Genomic DNA, 13,541 nt, shown 5'->3' on the forward strand with positions numbered 1-13,541 from the left:
AATGGATGCAGGGACAGTTTTTATTCAGCAGGATCCGGAATCATAGCTTCCTTCTCGAGTATGATCAAGACCAGCTTGCTGCTCAGTCTCTTGATTTTTCCCTTTTTCCAAGTCATGAAGCCTGGACACACAATCTCCCAGTCTCCATGTGTGGTATATCGGGTGTTTGTAGGGGATTGATTGCCAACCTGCAGCCAGGGATGAGGCTGCCCAGGTGGATCAGGTCTGGCGGTTGTTGAAGGGAGGGCGGCCGGCAATTGACACCAGAGATACACGGTGGCTGTCGGTGCAGTCTCGGGCGAGGCTTTGGAGAACCCTTGGTGCCTGGTATAACCACAAGGACAGGGGCAGTGGGCCTAGCTGCTTTACCAATGGTAGCGGGGTTGGGGCCTCCTCATTTGAGGCCGCTCCTTCTCTGCTAAGAGAAGTACATAAATCATGGAGAAATACAGACAGCAGTACCAATGACCATCTAATCTAGTAAGCACGCTACAATACCTGGGTCTAGCTACATCCAGGGGTCGTAGTCACTCATAAACCAGCTTCAGAAATGTCCTGCGTTATAACACCATCTGGGAACTATCATCATCTGAGCCAGGAAGATCCTTAGTTTATTTATGTATTTGGCACTTAGCAGCATTCTTGAGGAATAATTGAAGAATTTCTTCATGAGGAACACTGAGGTCTTCGTGTTGCTCTTTCTTCAGAGGTCTGGGTGGAGACCTTTTGGTAAATTCTAAGGAATATCTGTATCATGTAATATCCTATACCCATCTGTCAGATGAAACCGTTTGACAAGCTAGAGGTATGCTTGCATCCAGCCCTCCACTGGCAATGATAAGGGTTAACTCTTCAGTAGAGTCAGGATTGTTTTGGGCTGGTTCATTGGCCTATTGCAAAAGTTTGCTCTCTTCTTTTTATTGTGCATGTGTGCCTGTCTTCCTGTTATCTCGGGGATCTGTGATATCACAAATTGGGCTGATTCAATCTGTACGCCAAATACTACCAATACAAACAAACATGCTGGACCGAACATGGTAGACTCATTTTTGTGGGGAGGACTGCTTTCTTTGTGTTGAAAAGGATCGTCATCGTTGTAGCGTGCCCAAGAGGATTTCGGTTTCTGTTGTAATGGTTTGAAGAATGTGGTCTACATTCACTTCTGAACAGGCATTCACCATCAAAGGCATAGAAAATCCTTGTGTGAGGATCTGGGTGTTCTATATGATATGGCTGTGGTACCTCATCAATGGAGTATTCTCACAGACACCATCTTGGGTTCAGTTAGTATTGCTTACTCAGCCTTAAGCTCAACCCTGGGTAGCTGTGGCTGCGAGTAGTAAGGCTTGGCAAAGAAACTCAATTTAAAGCATTTAACAGCACCAAACAACAAAATAAGAAGATCACACACCAATAAAAAGACACAACAATTTATAAAAATAGAGGGCCCGATTCACAGAACTAACTTAAATCAAAATCCTAAACTTACTACCATTTTGGTATTCACAGAAGGCACTTACTCATTTTGACATTCACAGAAGGAACTTACTCATTTCGGTATTCACAGAAGTTAGGAGTCCTAACTTTAGGGCTCCTAAATGCCTTCTGTGAATACCGAAAGTCTTAAAATTATGATTTCTTTCAATTTAGTAGTAGTAAAGTCAGGACTCCTAACTTTAAGACCCCTAAATTATGATTTCTTTCAATTTAGTAGTAGTAAAGTCAGGACTCCTAACTTTAAGACCCCTAAATGCCTTGTGTGAATACCGAAAGTCTTAAAATTAGGATTTTTCTCAATTTAGTAGTAGTAAAGTTAGGACTCCTAACTTTAGGACTCCTAAATGCCTTCTGTGAATACCAAAAGTCTTAAAATTTGGATTTTTCTCAATTTAGTAGTAGTAAAGTTAGGACTCCTAACTTTAGGACTCCTAAATGCCTTCTGTGAATACCGAAAGTCTTACAATTAGGACTTTTCTCAGTTTAGTAGTAGTAAAGTTGAGAAAATACTAATTTTAAGACTTTCGGTATTCACAGAAGGCCTTTAGGAGTCCTAAAGTTAGGAGTCCTAACTTTACTACTACTAAACTGAGACAAATCCTAATTTTAAGACTTTCGGTATTCAAAGAAGGCCTTTAGGAGTCCTAAAGTTAGGAGTCCTAACTTTACTACTACTAAACTGAGAAAAATCCTAATTTTAAAACTTTCAGTATTCACAGAAGGCATTTAGGCATTTTAGGACTCCTAACTTCTGTGAATACCAAAATGAGTAAGTGCCTTCTGTGAATACCAAAATGGTAGTAAGTTCAGGATTTTGTCTTAAGTTAGTTCTGTGAATCGGGTCCAGAGTGTATTTATGTGAATTTGTAGATACTATGAGCATTAAAATCTACCCGAGGGTTCCGAAAATTCAGATTTTAGAGTATTTTATCACTTTAAATGCAACCAGTAATGGCGAACATACGGTTCGGAAACTTTTGAAAAGTTTGGAAAACCTTTTTAAAGTTTTGAACAGTTAGTGCGCTTACTCCGGCCCGACTTGGGTCACCAAATCCATCAGGAATGAGGTCTAGGGGGCCAGAAAGGATACTTTGGACAGTTACTGGCCACCAGAGTATTTTTAAGCAAGTTTCAAACTGTACATGACAACCACCATAGAAGTAAATGGAGTGGTCCTAGTGTAGGCAAAGACCCTTAAATGATGCTCCGGTTGTGGGTAGGTCGATAGAGGTGTCTCAGTAGTGTTCCTCAGTCTACAAGTGATGTGGGTAGAATTTGGCCTTTGAGATTGCAGTCCCTCAAAGTCCTCTACTTTGCAGTAGCTGAACAGCTGTTGCTGCACTACTGGTCGTGCTGCACCCCGGTTGGATGCAAACTCGTTGGTGGGAGCTGGTGTCCCTCGGGAAAGACAAATCTGACTTTGGAAAGTACTCCTGGGTCCACTAGGCTCTAGTGCAGGTTTTGGCTATTTCGGATTTGTCCTCTGTTGCGCCTGGCGAATGTTAGTAGCAAAACGTTGTCATTTTGGGCTTTTTTAGCTCTTGTTGTACTGGGGCTGGTTCCAGGAGCTCAGCAGACGAATTCTTGTAGTCACCTGTCTTGGTGATGTTAGGAAATTTACTTTTCTTGGGTTCAGGAGCAGTAGGCACAGTCCCAGTCATGCTAGCCCAAACGTGCACCAGGTGCAGTCTTCTCAATGGTGCAGCCTTTCTTTGCTCTGTTCAAGGGCAGCAGAGCAGTCCTTATTCAGTCCTCTCTTCTCTCCATGGTGAACTGAGGGGCAGGGTGCCAAGGATGCCCTACTTATCCCAGAAAAGTGCCCTGAGGAGACCACACAGTAACTAGCCAATGGACTACTGGATCTCCTCCTCTCTAGTTATGTAGTTCCTGTGCTGTGTGGCACCTGGCTATCCCAGTGTGGCCCATTCTTGACCCCTTCAAGATGGCACAACCCTTCTTCAGTCATCGGGAGCAGGGTAGCCCATCGTTGAAGTGTGGCTACCAGTGGGCAACAGGCCCATCTGAAAGCCAGTTTGGACACAGGTTGCCCTCCCTTAGCTCTGTCTCCTAATTGACTGCAGGATCAAAAGGCATCCTGCTAGGGATGTTGTCACAAGTGGTCCTTTAAAGGCGGCTTCACCGTTAAAGGCTGTATTTTCGGCTAACACCCTGAGTGGCCATCTTGAATGGAGGTGACGCCCCTGACTACGGCAATTGCTTTAGTTCGAGGACCTAGGAACACATTTCTCCATGTGGGCAGAAACCTGTCTATGTGTCAGTGCCTTTGAGAGGTCACTGTACTGAGTGCAGAGTGGCAACTTTCTAAAAGTCGCATAATGTTAATAGTGACTTTAAATCTGGCCTGGGCAATTAATTGTCTGCGTCCGGTCGGATTTAAGGTAAAATTAATTTGATACCTTGCTTGACCTTGTTAGGTGGTCCCATTCAGAAGTTAGTTGGGTTGGAGTGCCAACCATTTAACCTTGTGTTTGCCGATGGGACTCCTAACCTTTCCACAGCAAAATGATAATTTGGAAATGTTGCTGCTAAGGCATATAGAAAATCATATATCCTACTTAGTAACATATACCTTCCTGACACAGGACTCTATAGGCCTTCCTTAGGTGAGACTTACATATGTCAGTTAAGGGAAATTGCCAAATAGGTATAACGGCAAAGTCGAACTGACAGTGTCGCACACTGTCCTGTCAGTCTGCAGAGGCAGGCTGGGGTCCATTTTGTCTCTGTCACACGCAGGGTGGCACAATCAGCAATGCATCCCTGGGTGAACACTTTGTCTTACATGCCCTTAGTACCTGGGTACCACATACTATGTACATTGGGGCAATTGGGTGCATCCAATTCAGAATAACTTTGAATAGGGTTAGAACAATGGCACTGGCCAGCAGCATCAGTCCAAAAATGGGGAGGCATTTCCTTATACCTCATTTATAGATTTACCTTATGGTTTTGCTTTTATAACTAAGGCCAGTTTGATCTATTCTGGTGCTCTGTATTCTCATCTATGTAGTAATATTTGTTGTGCCCTTAGCAGGGTTCATTATACAGAGAAGTCCTTCTTCCCATACACGGTCTAAGATAGGGACAGATCAGTTCAAATTTCTTTGAAATCAAGCATAGAGCACACATTTTTAATTATTGACACAGATAAATCATTTTTGTAATGATCTTTCCATGAGATTATGGAACATCATAATCACATTGGATAATGAGTTCCTTGGAAGAACGTCAGACTGGCCATTTCCTGGTGCCATGATATCCATTCACTAAAATAGTCCTGTTCTTGTAGGTTGTCCTCCTCCTTATGATCTTCTTTGTTTCATCTCCTTATCATCATCTTCTTCTTCACAGGTACTCCCTACTCCTTTTTGACCACAAATGTAGTGTATTTTAAAACACAAGAGTAACTTAAATGTCCATGTGAACATGGGTATCAAGCACAAACTTGGAATAAGCATTCGCATGAAACTCATGATAGGACCAATATAATGGGACAGATTATCTGTTAAAAATCAATTCAAAGGAACACACATGAGTGACAACTAGTTTGACATTGTAGCATTCAATTAATATGAATTGAAATGTATTTTAGACATGAAATGTCAATTTGTACTAGAGAAAATACTTTAAGTGACTTGTGAGAGAAGAATTTGAGAAGAAGCCCCAAGTGAAAAAAAACATAACCAAACAAGACAAATAGTGGCAAATTAGTGAAAATAAATGGTACATTGGTATTGGAACATACAGCATTATTTATTTTGATACATCTGTAAACACTGAGCAATTCCTACAGTGAGTACCTGAAACAGGAAGTCTGTCTGTGATGGTGTTGGTGGTGTTTCGACCCTCCACAGGGTATGAGGATCTCATCAAGACAGTGGATGACCTGGGGGACTGAGGATATTAGGAAAATTAGCATGAGAGCTAAGGTAGGCAATAAAGTGTAGAAGGGGAATAAAAGAAATACATACTGGTATGTCAAGGCAGCAGAGTCTGTGTGCAGGTCATCACTTCAGGACCGCCGGACAATGTTGCAGTTAATAAGGCCCAGAGAGGTGCCTGTGTTGGGAATAATATACAGCAATCACATTGTGAGGCTATACAAATGGCCGCAAATATGGAGTAGTTAACTGTGCAAAGGACGCGTACCCAAAAGTATTGCCTGAAAGATGGTAAGGAAAGTGCCTTTTGGAAGATATTCAGGAGCGACCCATGCAGGTAAGGGCGGTGGCGTGGGAGGCTGTTGGACAGACGATGAGGGAACATAAATAATTTATTTAATTTTCACTCATCGTCGGCTGTCAAATCCCCCCCACTTGCACCACCGCCTCACCACTCTTACCTGCACAGGCCACTTCTGAGGATATATAATAAGGAGTAAGGGTAAATTAAAGCAGAAACTCAGAGGGCTGAACCAACAGATAAGGTGACATGATGAAGCCAAATATCAGACTCCGAAAAAAGGGTTCAAAATATGTTATTGTTGCACAAACATAGCTCTGTAGAGAGAGCTTCCACATGAGAAAATACAGACCCAATGCCGCCAGAGGCCAGTGAAGGGGAGAAGGAAAGTGGAATATTCAGGGCAACCTGCATGGGAGAATCGTCAGTGTTGAATGAAGCCAATCATCAGTGTCTGCTACGCGGACTACAGATATGGAGCGGCTCATGAGAGCGAGGCTTCAGGAGCTTAAGGCCCTTATGGAATGGTGGAGTAGTGGCATTAGCAGTACACTATTGAATATACTTGACGTGATTATCAAGCGCAGAATCAATTGTAATTTGTGCGCCAAGGATTGCCACATCTCTCATTTATAAAAAATACCAGTACTTGGGACTTGTGTATACATAGAAGTCCTACATCATTTCTAGAAGCAACGCCTACAACAAAAATATACTTGCTGTTTGACTAGTTCTTTTTAAGCCGCATTCTGTGTCCTGAAAGATTCAGACTCTGCGTTATTACTTTTGCTGTTGTCTATTCTGAAGATCCGAGGGTTACAAGGAGTATTGCCATCCTTGAACCACAGAATTTTCAAAAGCCTTGAAAAATTTGTAGAAACGACAAAACACGTGTCGGCTGTCTGCATCTACGACATACACCTCGTGTCAACAAAATCAAGACTTTAACCTGTTCCGTGCTCACGTCGGCCACTGCCTTCTGGGTGCTGCGCACGTCCAACGGCCGACACAGCCCCGCCCACTGTGTAGAACGCCCGCACCACGGTGGAATGTCTGCCGCGGTAAACGGGTTAAAGGATTTGTTTGCTTTTTTGAAAAAAATGATTTTTATTCTGTATTGTATCCATTGCATTAATTTGAGTCTAATAAAACCTAGCTGACTATAAGGTCAGGTATTATACCTTACAGTGGTTGTGCTCTGTAATCTTCATGTAAATGATAAATAATTATACCCATTAAAAATATGGCAATCTACATTCAGTACTCTGTGATTCACATAAGGAAAAAATTATATATATTTACAGATAAATTAAATTGGGGCCATCCACGATGAGCCCTAAATGAATCAGGATGGCAAAAGAGGGGTCTGCATAGGTTCATGGTCATACAGGGATGCCATGGTAGCACAGCACACAAAGGATGCCATGGAGGCGAACCCCATGTACGGGTTGACTGTAAAACTGTAACACAGTCTGAATTTTTAGAATGTTGTATACAGGTAAAACATGTGCTGACCATCAAGACAGCCTTGGTCGGCAGTGAATTAGCCCTAAATGACATACAACAACAAGATTTAGCAAGAAGACAACATATCCTTAAATGAAACAAGACACAAAGGAAAGAAGGATATCTCCCTCTGATAGTTTTGTAGATTTGTCGGTCTTAACAAATGTCATTGCCAGTGTGAGGTGGTAGTTAATTGTTAAGACAGAGCAAGGTATTAGTTCATGAGTGCAATCAATTTGCACCACTCTTCCATGGAGTTGAGTCAGATTTTCTTATAGAGTTACATTTGTCAATCTATTTACACTCCAACCTTTGGAGATGGAAGGGCCTTATCGCTGACCTACCATCTCAAGTCATCTCAAGTCACCTGTGGAGTGGGAGTGTTGTACTATGGGGGCAGTTTCATTACCACACCAAATGCAGCTTTTGCGCACATAAGCAATCCTCAATGCAATTCTCTCACTTTCATGTATGCTGCCTTATGCAGCACACATGAAAGTGACAGAATGACATTTTTTTAAAAAAAGTTACGTTTATGTACAGGAAGGGACACCTTCCTGGACATACACAAACCATGGCAATTTGCTTTTTCCATGTGTGATGCATAAAGCAGCACACATGGAAAAAGCAAAATCGAGAGAAATAAAGCATTTCTCCTTGTTTTGCCTATTTAAGACCAAGACTTTCCTGGTCTTAATTTCGGTGGTGCCTCCTATTTACGCTGCCCTTGTGAGTTGGGGCAGCGGCAAAATCAATGGATGTTGCGGTGGAACGCCCAAAGCAAAACCCATTACCCTCCCCTTTCACGCTAAATACAGGGTGAAAGGGTGCCTTATTCACAAGGCAGCGTCAAGCCACGTTAAGTGGCTTAACACTGCCTTGTGAATATGGCGAGGCCCCGTATGGCCATCACAACATCACTGAAAGTGGCGTTGTGGTGGCAGTAGGGGCTTGTGAATATGCCCAGTGATTTTGGTTTCATTGATTTTTGTTAAATCTTTGAATAGCTTCTAGAGCAGTCTTGATATTCTCTCTCTGAGGGAATAAATAAGGGTCAGTATAATTCACATACAGTTTTATCTTGGCAGCATCTACCAAGGGTGGGCGTATCCCCCTGTCCAAACAAAATAATTGAGCTAAAGGTCCTATAAATAGAGCATACAGTGTGGGTGATAGAGGGCAGCCTTGACGGGTGCCTCTGCTTGAGAATATAGTATCTACACACTGAATATTTATAATAACCTGGACTGATTTATTCTCATATAACCTGCCAATAACCCTTGCAATCAGCATTGGAAATTTTACTTTTTTATATTCTACTTAGAATATCCCAGTTTTTTAAATCAAATGCTCTCTCTTTGTGTCTAGCAACAGTACACCACAGGAATGTTATCCACCGTGACAAGGTCAATAAACGTGGGCCAAAGAATATTTATTCACCCACAAACTTTGCCCTTTAAGTAAACCATTTTGGACAGAATATATCAAATTATTCATAACTGTGCTAATTCGGTTAGTTAAAACTTTTGTAAAACTGTTATAGTCCGTATTTAGGAGCATTATAAGGCTATATGATGACAACTCAAAGTCATCATTGCCTATTTAAAAAAAATGATTAATACTCCTTTTCTAAGAGATAGCGGAATAGACCCTACTGAAAAGATAGAAATGAACAGCTTTGTTAACAGTGCCACTAATAGTAAATACAAATGTATACAAATCTGCCCCAAAGCCATCCTCCCCATGTATAGCGTTTTTAACTTCTTCGCAGCAGCTAACTGGGGATGTTAAAACAGTATCAGACTCCTCTTTTATCTCTGGAAGCTACACTTCACATAGAAATTGATCTATTAAGGCTGGGTCACATGGGTCTATCTCTCTCCTATATAGAGAAGCATAATATTCCAAAAACAACTCCACTATACCTGCTCCTTCTCTTTCTATTCTTTTAGTACAGGAATTCCTAATCCCAGTAATCTAATTTCGATTTATTTTTTCCTCAGAAATCCAACCTAAAAAATGCCCCATCTTTTCATTCTCTTTGTATAGCTGATTGTAATAGGTTCGATTGTTCAAGTGTTTATGTTTCAAAAAGAAATCTTTTAAAGCCTTCTTCATATCCTGCAACTCATACACGGCTTGATCAGATTGATCTGCCTGGGCCTTATTATAAACTACATCAGCGCTTGCTGTAAATGTTCTTGATTTCAATATCATAAAGCCTCAAATTGTGGCTTTAAATGCCTCCTGTACTGTTGCCTGATCCACTGTATTATGGTTAGTTAAAAAGAAAATCAATCTCGGTGAACAATAAATGAATATCTGCATCTCGATCTAGCATGGTTTTATATATAAGCCACCTATGAACTAATATTGGGTGAGCTAAGAGGAATTTTAAGACAACTACAGATTGGTCTGAAAAAGCCCCAGGATGGTATTTAGAGGAAATTTTGAAACAGTTAGAAGAGCTAAAAATAGATCCATGTGTTAGGCTGATCAATAAGTCTTTGAATAACAGATGGATTTAATTCATGCCATATAACTTGTAGGCCTGGGTGGAGTTGTTACGCAGTTCTGGTACACAGAACTAAATCCATGAAGTGACCAAAAAACTCTGCAACGATATATGGAGTTCTGCAAGCAGCAAAGATTGTTAGGTTGTGCATGTTCGCATTGATTTTTGGTGCTGGGTGTTTGTCCTGCACTGGAAAATCAGTGTGAACGGCACCATGCACAGTGCCAGAGGACACTGCTCCATTCTGAGACTCAACTAGATTGTCTACTCGAGCGGTGCTCCCCCAATCCAAATGGATGGCTTCTGAATGCGAGCGGTCACGACCATCCGCTACCGCCCACATTGAGAAACCTTGCCGGGAAATGGTCTAGCGTTAAGTTGGCAAGCGCGAGTGAGGAAAAAACTCTTCTCCGTGCAACTCCGCATGATCCGTGGAATGGGGAAAACTCCACAAATGGAGCAGAGTTGTCTGTCCAGGCCTAATATGTTGTAACCCTAACATGGCACATAGATCATTAACAATGTGTTCTGTGTACTTCTTGTGCTGCGTGCGGCGAGAGTTAGAGGAATCTATACTGGGAGAAGGAAGAAGATTAAAATCTCCTCCCCAAAACAGGTAACCCTGGGTGACTACATAACTCCCATTAGAGTGATTGAAGTGGTTGGATGTAATTCTGAACAGGGCCATGAAAGAGACATTATTATATATCAGATTGTTAGCCACCACGGGGTATAACCAAAAAAAAACCTCATCTTTCACCAGCAGCAAATAACTAATGAATGCTTTCTTGCAAATAACGACTGCAATGCTTCTATGTAATGCCCTTGCAGATGAAAAAAACATTTCAAAAGAATAACTGATGGATCATACGGCCGCAAGCTCAGAAGAGAAGCATTCTTTTTTTGTCTATTATTTAAACCATTTACATTATGACTAGCTATTACTAATTCCAAAAAGTTTTGCCTCTTTTCGCCCTGGTCTCTTTTGTGTTTATTTCCCCCTCCATTAAGAAGGCAAAGCGGAGCAAAGCACTTCCGGAGTAGGAAGCAAGTAATATGTCTTTGGTTCCCTCTGGTTGTGATTACTGTATCTTAAAACTGTACCAAAGCAATTTTTCCCCATGCAGTGACTCACCCCACCCCAGCTATCCCTTCCCTGGCCTCCCTCACCCAAAACCCACCACCAGCTACCTATCACCCCCTACTTCTCAACCAAGGAAATTAAGAGCTACAGACTCTGCTTGCATATGGTGTGTTCTTGCAGCACCAAAGCCGGTATGAAGTTATAATTTTGTACACTTAGGGCTTCCCCCTTCTGAGACAATAAATCCTTAACATCAGCCAGATTAGTGAACATATAGAACACCAACCTTCAACTTAGCTGGAAGCATCAGTTGTATTTGAGCACCATTGGCTCTTAAAGTGTCAGACAAGTGTTTCAGTTCTCAGCTTTTCCTGGAGGTATCATATGCCATGTCTGGAAAAAGATTTTAAACGAAAAATAATTCCCCATTTTACAGATTTCAGCTGAATAGTTTTTTAGGATCTCCTCTCAAATTCGGAAATCTTGGAAGCAGACCAGGATAGTCTGGGGTTTGGCTCCATTTGTGGGGGCCGTCGGGGGAACTCTGTATGCCCTTGCAATTGAGAGGTCTGTGTGTGAATCAGACAAGACACATTTATATAATAATTTAGTGATTTCTTCAGATAAATCTTTATTTTTGCCAAAGGTTGCTAGAATCCCTACCAGTCTTAGATTTGATCACCTGGATCTATTTTCTAGGTCCTCTACTTTATCCTTCACTTGCTGCATATCCTGAAGAAATCAGGATGTAGTTTCTGAATGGAGTTGTTTGGCATCCTTCAACTTGGAAAGCCTTTGTTTAGCTTCAGTGCATCTAGTGCTCAGGCCTTTATCTACTGAGTCCAATTTTCTTACAATTTTCCATGTCATTTCATTGTGTGCTGCTTCCATTTTTTAATCCCCATCAGAAGCTTTTTAAGGGGGACCCAAAATGGAGTAATCCTTCTAGAGTTTGCTCTGTCACTCCTCTTGCTGCTTTATCGCAGAAACCTTCGTGCGTTGTGACTCAGAGCTTGACTCCTTAGCCTGAACTTGTTGCTGACCAGCAGTGAGGAGCATCACATTGTGTAAGCCATTCCCATTATTGCTCAATTGGATTGGGAGACATACCTGTCTGGAAGGCAGTTGCTCACTATTATCTGCAGCTATATCGATCTTCTCGAGAGGGAGAGTTACTCTTGCATTTTCGTCTTGTAAATCTCAATGTAAATATCTGCTGAAGATAGGTTATTGTGGTAAGCTCATTGTATAATACGTGGAGCTGCAATCTAAGAGGACTGCTGTCATGATTGTAATAATTTCTGACATTCTAACTCTAGCAGCCCCCTCCTGTGTACTCTTCTTAGCAGGCTAAAACGGCACAGAAGATACCAGGTCACATGTTGCTCACATTGTTTGCCCTCAGTCTCTCCAGTCTCCGACCAGCCCCCAGGATACACCTTGCCTCCTGCAATAGTTATCGTGGCATATCCTCCTGGGGCTGTTGTAGCAGTGGCTGCTGTTTTCTATTAGGTACTTGACCTTCTATTTTCTCTACATGTACCTGCACCTTCTGCATTTTGATAGATGTAATAGACATGGGGGAGTGGCCCAATGACTCTGCCTCTTGTAGTAGGTTCCGCTTGCCACTGCCACTCACATCCCTTTTGCTTTTGTTGAGTGAGGTCTTAATCTGTTCGCAAATTGGTTTAGTATGCTGGTCTGTGTAAGATTTCAAGCTGCACATCCCTCTTACTTGTCTCCCGGAGTAAGATTTCATATCTCAAAAAAATGGGGGCAGACTGCAAGGAGATCAGTTATCTGCTCTGCTTGTATATTCAATAAAGACTCTTTGATATCATTACAGTCTATAATGGGACTCTTTTCAAATTGTCCATAAGGGGTCACTGTGAGAACCTCATCTTTCAGGCAGCTGCATCTCTTCGCTGGCCCTCAAGCTTTAAACCATATAAGCCTCTAACAGGTGGGTCGGCAAGGTGGGGCAGAGGATTTGAAATGCCACAGAGGAAGCTGCCTAAAACTGCACATGGTGCCTGGCCCCACCCTAGAAAGATTTCCAACCTTGCTCTCACCTCTCACACTGATTCACATTGGACAATTTAATTTGATTAGATTTTTATTTTATAGAGCACAGCAATTACTCAGGGGCATCAAGGTGCTGTAGTCGGCGTCCAGAGCTAGAACCTATCTATAGGCCCACAAGAGCCCGGTTTGAGTGTTTTTCTGAAAGGCAACATCTCTAGGACAACCCTCAGGCTATGCGGAAGAGAGTTCCAGAGTCTGCTTGCTCCAATCGAGAAACCTCTATCTATCAGCAGCAGACAGTGCAGGTAAGCGTGGTGTGGGTAGGGCGCTGCAGGGAGATGTCAACAGACGATGTTATAGGGAAAATGTTATAAATACATAACTCCTATTCTGTCATTTGTCAACACCCCCGCAGCGCACTGCCCCACCACGCTGGTATCTACCCATTTCTTCTTTTTCTGTTCCTCTGAACAGTAAGCAAGTTGCAGTGTGCCGATCTGAGGCTTCTTCCTGGAGTATGCCAGATAAACGTATCTTTAATACCTGTCAGACTGGGGCGAAAAATGGCCTCATGAACCTTACATAATGTTTTGAGCAGAATACGCTTTCCGATGGGGAGCCAGTGTAAGGCCCCTAACTCCACCACAGCCGATTGGCACCTGGGAATATCAAGAATTGTTCTAGCAAGCGCATTCTGTACTATTTGCAGTT

This window comes from Lissotriton helveticus, chromosome 12, assembly GCF_964261635.1.
Source record: "Lissotriton helveticus chromosome 12, aLisHel1.1, whole genome shotgun sequence".
In the NCBI taxonomy this organism is placed as follows: Eukaryota; Metazoa; Chordata; class Amphibia; order Caudata; family Salamandridae; genus Lissotriton; species Lissotriton helveticus.